Source organism: Portunus trituberculatus, chromosome 25 (assembly GCF_017591435.1).
Source record: "Portunus trituberculatus isolate SZX2019 chromosome 25, ASM1759143v1, whole genome shotgun sequence".
Classification (NCBI taxonomy): domain Eukaryota; kingdom Metazoa; phylum Arthropoda; class Malacostraca; order Decapoda; family Portunidae; genus Portunus; species Portunus trituberculatus.
In genome coordinates, this window is record NC_059279.1 from 17941705 (window position 1) to 17949204 (window position 7500).

Genomic DNA, 7500 nt, shown 5'->3' on the forward strand with positions numbered 1-7500 from the left:
TCCTCCTCCTCCTCCTCCTCCTCCTCCTCCTCCTCCTCCTCCTCCTCCTCCTCCTCCTCCTCCTCCTCCTCCTCCTCCTCCTCCTCCTCCTCCTCCTCACATGAAAATACTGCTTATCATCCACGAGGCCCTTCAGTAGACAGTCCTTACGAGGGAACAGAGGCTGGGAGGACGAGAGAGAGAGAGAGAGAGAGAGGGGGAGCGGAAACCTTCACAGTACAAGTCAATTCACTGAGAGATATCCGCTGAGCTTGAAGTTTGCGGCGGAAGTGTATCAAGTGTCCGCCTCCCTGTTGCTTCTTCCACAAACATCCAGTGATTAGGATTTCCGCACCGGCCACTCGCGTATCCGCATCCGTATCTGTATTTCCATAGACAGACACACGAACAGACAGGCAGACACACAAACAGACAGATAAACAGACAGACAGACAGGCAAACAGGCACACACAGACAGACAGGTAGACAGACAGACAGAGAGGCAAACAGACAGGCAGACAGACAGACAGATAGACAGAGAGACAAGCACACACACACACACACACACACACACACACACACACACACACAGAGAGAGAGAGAGAGAGAGAGAGAGAGAGAGAGAGAGAGAGAGAGACAGACAGACAGACAGACAGACAGACAGACAGACAGACAGACAGACAGACAGACAGACACACACACACACACACACACACACACACACACACACACACACACACACACACACACACACACACATACATTTTTATTTTAAGCTGGAAATGTTTCGTTAAGGTTATGATTTACGTGTTTATGTTTTCCTTTTCGTTTATGTTTTGTTTTGTTTTTGTTCGTAAGAGAGAGTTCCAAAGGGCAAAAACCTGACTTAGAAGGAAAGAGAAGAAGGAGAACAAGAACAAGAAAGCTCACGATGGGAAGATCAGAGAATTAATTTACTTATTTCCATACAAACCTTTCAATTGACACGACCTGTTCATCTCTTTTATTTATTAGTATTTATGCACGAGAAAAAAAAAAACAGAAGTGGAAGAACAAGAACAAGAAAGGTCACGAGAGGAAAATAAGAGAATGCTAACAAATCATTTCTATACAAACCTTTTAACTAACACGACTTATTCATCACTTGTATTTATTATTATTTATACATGAGAGAAAAAAAAATAGAACAATAAGAGAGGTCTCAATAGAAAATAAAGGAATTGTTAACTAATTTCTATACAAACCTTCTAACTATCACGACCTATTCATCATTTTTTGTTTATTATTATTTATACACGAGGGAAAAGAAATAGAAGAAGAACAAGAAAAATCACAATAGGGAATAAATAAATGCTAACTTACTATTTCCTTACAAACCTTTTAATTAATGGCCTGTTTACCACCTTTATTTATTCTTTTGTGGTGTTTTTGGTGTTTTAGTGATATTTTGGGTGTTTAGTGATATTTTGGGGTGTTTTTGTGTTTTTTGTGTTTTGTGGTGTTTTTTGGGGGATGCTTTTGTGTTTTATTGTTCACCACCTTTATTTATTCATTAGTATTATTGGAGGAGGAGGTGAAGAGAAACACAGAAGAAGAAGAAGTATCAGCGAAATTAATCTGGAATAAACTCATCTCTCTACACCTGCATCCCTTCACCTCCTCCTCATCCTCCAACTTGTCTGAATTTCTGACCATTATTATTTTTTACCCATGAGAGGAAAAAAAAAAACAGGTACAAACAAATTAATGGGTAAACAAAACTAATTCTCTTTTTTTCCCATATCAAAACAACACTAGAAAAGAAAAAATATACAAAAATTCAATAGATATTTCGTTTTCTTTAGGTAATTGTATCGAAAACATTTATTATAGTGACCATCTTCGTGTGTGTGTGTGTGTGTGTGTGTGTGTGTGTGTGTGTGTGTGTGTGTGTGTGTGTGTGTGTGTGTGTGTGTGTGTGTGTGTGTGTGTGTGAGACAAGCTGGGTAAAGTTGACTTGGAGATAACACTCAGAGGAACAAGAGAAAAAAAAACGGGAAAAGAAGAGAGAGAGAGAGAGAGAGAGAGAGAGAGAGAGATGAAGAAATGAAGACGAGAAAGCAGTCGAAGACGATAAGGAGGAAGAAATATGAGTAAGATGAGGAAAAAGAGAAAGAAGAAGACTAGGAGGTGAATGAAAACGTAGACAGGAAGAAGAAATGAAGAAAAAGAAGAGAAACTAGATAGAAAAGAAAAGGAGGAGGAGGAGGAGGAGGAATAAGAAGAGGAAGAGTAAGAGATGAATGAAAACATGAATAGGAGGAAGAAATTAAGATAATAAAAGTAAACTAAATAAAAAAGAAAAAAAGGAGATGGAGAAGGAGGAAGAAGAGGAGGAGGAGGAGGAAGAGGAGGAGGAGGAGGAGGAGGGAGAAGAATAAGAAGAAGAGATGAATGAAAACATGAACAGAAGAAAGAAATTAAGAAAAGGAAGAGAAACTATTCGCCAAAGAAACACAGGAGGAAGAAGAAAAGGAGGAGGAAGAGGAAGAGGAAGAGGAAGACGAGAGGAAAGACAGGCCTTCTATTACACCCCGTTTTCTGTATTATGAAGCGTTAAGGGGGAACTGAAGGAAAGGACTATGGAAGACTAAGTAAAGAACAGCTTCCCACAATGTCAGAGTTCACTAATCAAAACAGCGCTTGTCTTCAAGAGAATATTCGCTTCTGTTTTTATTTGTCGTTTCAGAAAGTTACACAATGACATCCGCATTAGAGAGAGAGAGAGAGAGAGAGAGAGAGAGAGAGAGAGAGAGAGAGAGAGAGAGAGAGAGATTATTATCCATGCCTCAGGGAACTGATGTGTGTGTGTGTGTGTGTGTGTGTGTGTGTGTGTGTGTGTGTGTGAGAGAGAGAGAGACAGAGAGAGAGAGAGAGAGAGAGAGAAGGGTATTACGTTTATGTATTCTCTCTCTCTCTCTCTCTCTCTCTCTCTCTCTCTCTCTCTCTCTCTCTCTCTCTCTCTCTCTCTCATAAACCCACCACCATTACCACCACCACTATTATTATTATTATTATTACCATCAGCATTATTATTATTATTATTATTATTATTATTATTATTATTATTATCATTACCATTATCATTAACATTATAAAGAAACCAAATAACAGAAAACAAAACTCCTCCTCCTCCTCCTTCCTCCTCCTCCTCCTCCTCCTCCTCCTCGTATAATGTTAATATCTGCGGTCGCCAATTTAAGACTCCGCTAATTACGAGTCGTCAATTAGTCAGGTGCGAGAACAGGTGAGAGAGAAAAAAAAGCGATTATTGGCTTGATTTATTTGGGAAAAGACCGTGACCAGACAGGTGAGAGGAGGAGGAGGAGGAGGAGGAGGAGGAGGAGGAGGAGGAGGGAGGAGGAGGAGGAAGAGGAGATATTGGGAGGAAAGGTATTGGAAAGGTGAAGAGAGAGAGAGAGAGAGAGAGAGAGAGAGAGAGAGAGAGAGAGAGAGAGAGAGAGAGAGAGAGAGAGGAAACATAAAGGAAAGAAGGGAGTAAGGGAGGGAGATGGAAAAGACAGATGAGAGGGAAAGATAAAAGATGGAGAGAGAGAGAGAGAGAGAGAGAGAGAGAGAGAGAGAGAGATGAAAGAAGGAAGGAATAGAGATAGAAAGAGAAAGAGATGAAGGGAAGGGAAGTGGAAAATGAAGGAGAGAAAGAAGAGGAGGGGGAGAGTTGAAATATAAATGAAAAGAAGAGGAAGAGGAGGAGGACGTAAATGAATATGGGAGATAGAAGAGAATGGCAATAAAAAAGGAGGAAGAAGAAGAAGAAGAAGACGATGAAGAGTAATCAATGAAAAGAAGAAGAAGAAGAAGAAGAAAAGAAGAAGAAGAAGAGAATGCAAGTAAAAAAAAGAAATCAAACAGGAAAAAGAAGGAAGAGGAAAATGAATAAAAGAAGGAAGTAAAAGGAACAAATGATAACCAGAGAAAAACAAAGAAGGAAGAATGAAAAAAGATAAAAATAAATGAGAAGGAAGGAGAGAAAGGAATGAGTAAAGAGGAGAAATAGAGGAAGAAGAGAAGGAAGAAGAGGAAGAGGAAGATGAAGAACAGATGGCGGTGAAAGAGAAGAGGAAGAAGAAGAATTGGATATAAAACAAGAAGGAAGAAGAAGAAAAGAAGAAGATTGAAGAGAAAATAAAAAAAGAAAAGTAAAGAGTACAGAGAGAGAGAGAGAGAGAGAGAGAGAGAGAGAGAGAGAGAGAGAGAGAGAGAGAGAGAGAGAGAGAGAGAGAGAGAGAGAGAGAGAGAGAGAGTTATGACGAGAGATTGATTGCCTCCTCCTCCTGAAAGCCTAGTCGCTCCTCCTTAAAACAGTAGTGAGAGAGAGAGAGAGAGAGAGAGAGAGAGAGAGAGAGAGAGAGAGGCGTAAGATGGTGTAAGCTGATTATGATTATAGCCGAAGGAAGAGGAGGAGGAGAAGAAAGAAGAGGAGGAGGAGGAAGAGGACGAGGGAGAAGAGGAGGAGGACGACGAGGGAGAAGAGGAGGAGGAGGAGGAGGAGGAGGAGTAAAGAGAAGGGAAGCATAGGAATAAGGCAACAAATTGAATAAAAGAAAGGAAGGGACAGAAGAGGAGGAACAGAAAGAAGAGGGAGGTGGAGAAGGAGAAAGAGAAGGAAGAAGAGGAAAAGGAAGAATAGGAGGAGGAGAAGGAAGGGAAGAAGAAATGAAGAAAAAAATAAGTTAGCAAAATAAAGAAGAATGTTCATATCAATAATTGTCGAGAGAGAGAGAGAGAGAGAGAGAGAGAGAGAGAGAGAGAGAGAGAGAGAGAGAGAGAGAGAGAGAGAGAGAGAGAGAGAGAGAGAGAGAGAGAGAGAGAGAGAGAGAGAGAGAGAGAGAGAGAAGCTGCCATCATCACGTTGACCATTTGACTAAATGAATGCGAAACACCACAGCTGATTGAACGAGAGAGAGAGAGAGAGAGAGAGAGAGAGAGAGAGAGAGAGAGAGAGAGAGAGAGAGAGAGAGAATTAAAATCTCACAACTGGATCGCAGGCAAGCGCTCTCCAAACTTTAATTTGCATCCTCTTGTCGCAGACTTTATGGGAGAGAGAGACAGAGAGAGAGAGAGAGAGAGAGAGAGAGAGAGAGAGAGAGAGAGAGAGAGAGAGAGAGAGAGAGAGAGAGAGAGAGAGAGAGAGAGAGAGAGAGAGAGAGAGAGTTGTACCGTAAAGCGTTATTATCACCTGTTACTTCTCTCTCTCTCTCTCTCTCTCTCTCTCTCTCTCTCTCTCTCTCTCTCTCTCTCTCTCTCTCTCTCTCTCTCTCTCTCTCTCTCTCTCTCTCTCTCTCTCTCTCTCTCTCTCTCTCTCTCACACACACACACTCACACACACACACACACACACACACAGTATGTTAATAGGTACATTTATGAATTAATCCTTTCTTTCAATACACCGACCTAATTAGTGAGAGTTTGTGTTAGAGAGAGAGAGAGAGAGAGAGAGAGAGAGAGAGAGAGAGAGAGAGAGAGAGAGAGAGAAAGATAGGCAAAACAAGATAAAGACATGTACTGGAATGATAAATTAGGGAAGAAATTGAAAGAAAGGAGCAGAAGAAGAAAAAGAAAGAAAAAATGATAGAAACGAGAATAAAAAGATGAAAAGAGGAAGAAAAGGAAGAAGAAAGAGGAAGAGGAAGAAGAAGAAGTAAAGAGAAGAGAAAGGAAGAAAACCAGTGAAGGAGATGTAATGGAATAAGGAAAAGATAATGAGAAAAGAAAATTAGAGAGAGAGAGAGAGAGAGAGAGAGAGAGAGAGAGAGAGAGAGAGAGAGAGAGAGAGAGAGAGAGAGAGAGAGAGAGATCATTATTTGCGCTTATTCCTCGGAGTTAGAGAGGGCCGTGGTTAACAAGGAATTTCGTTTTACACTAGTCTTGAGGGAGCCTTGTTAGTACACACACACACACACACACACACACACACACACACACACACACACACACACACACACACACACACACACACACACACACACACACACACACACACACACACACACACACACACACACACACACACACACACAGACAAACACACAGACAACACACACACACACATACACACAGACAGACACACACACTTACAGACAAACAGACAGACACACAAACACACAGACACACAAATAAACACAGACAGACACACAGACACACAGACAGGCACTAAAACACCGTAAATAAGGAAAGAAAAAATATTTAGCATCCAAATCTCTCCAAGCCACCAATAATAATAATAATAATAATAATAATAATAATAATAATAATAATAATAATTGTAAAAGTAATGATAGTAACAATTGTAATAATTATAATAGAAGTAGTAATAGATGAAGAGGAAAAAGTGAGAGAGAATTGTATGGAGAGATCGATCAATGAGGGAGAGATGGAGGGAAGGGAAGGGAGGGAAGGGTGCCTAAGGGAACGGAGGGAAGGAGAGAGAGAGAGAGAGAGAGAGAGAGAGGGAGAGGAAGGGAAGAAAAAAATGTGAGGTGACAATCAGAGAAATGGCAATGTAAGATAGAACTTACATGAGCCATTAGTGTTATTACTCTCTCTCTCTCTCTCTCTCTCTCTCTCTCTCTCTCTCTTCTTTCTTTTTCTTTTTCCTTTCTTTCTATTCCCTACATCCAAATAACACATCTCCTCCTCCTCCTCCTCCTCCTCCTCCTCCTCCTCCTCCTCCTCCTCCTCCTCCTCCTCCTCCTCCTCCTCCTCCTCCTCCTCCTCCTCCTCCTCCTCCTCCTCCTCCTCCTCCTCCTCCTCCTCCTCCTCCTCTTCACATAATCAGAACTCACAATCACTTCTCCCTTCCCTTATAGACTCCTCCTCCTCCTCCTCCTCCTCCTCCTCCTCCTCCTCCTCCTCCTCCTCCTCCTTCTCCTCCATTTCGTCATTTTTCCCCTCTTTTTTTCCTCTCTCGCTCTCTCCTTTTTTCTCCTAGTCGTCCTCTTCCTTATTGTTGTTGTCGTTCTCCTCCTCCTCCTCCTCCTCCTCCTCCTCCTCCTCCTCTTGACCTTCTCCAATTTCCTGCTCCTCCTCTTCCTCCTGCTCTTCTTCCTCTTCCTTTTCCTCTTTTTTTTTCTTATTCATCTTCATCTTAATCATTGTCGTCATCGTCATACTTCTTCTTCTTCTTCTTCTTCTTCTTCTTCTTCTTCTTCTTCTTCTTCTTCTTCTTCTTCTCCAAAAGACAAAAATATAGTGTAGATTGTCTCAAATAATCTCTTAAGGGGGAACACGTCTGATGCTTTTTTTTTTATTTATTTTCCTATTTGCTTTTCTTTTCATGTCTTTACACCCCGATCAATCATTTTCACTATACCAATTCCCACCTAGATCAAACCAATCTTTCTAGTTATGCTTTTCACCTTCATCGTCTTTATCTTCACTCATTCTCATTGCTTCCTACTTTTACTCCTTCCTTGTAAATCATTCCAGTCATCCCTCACACACACACCTTCATTAACC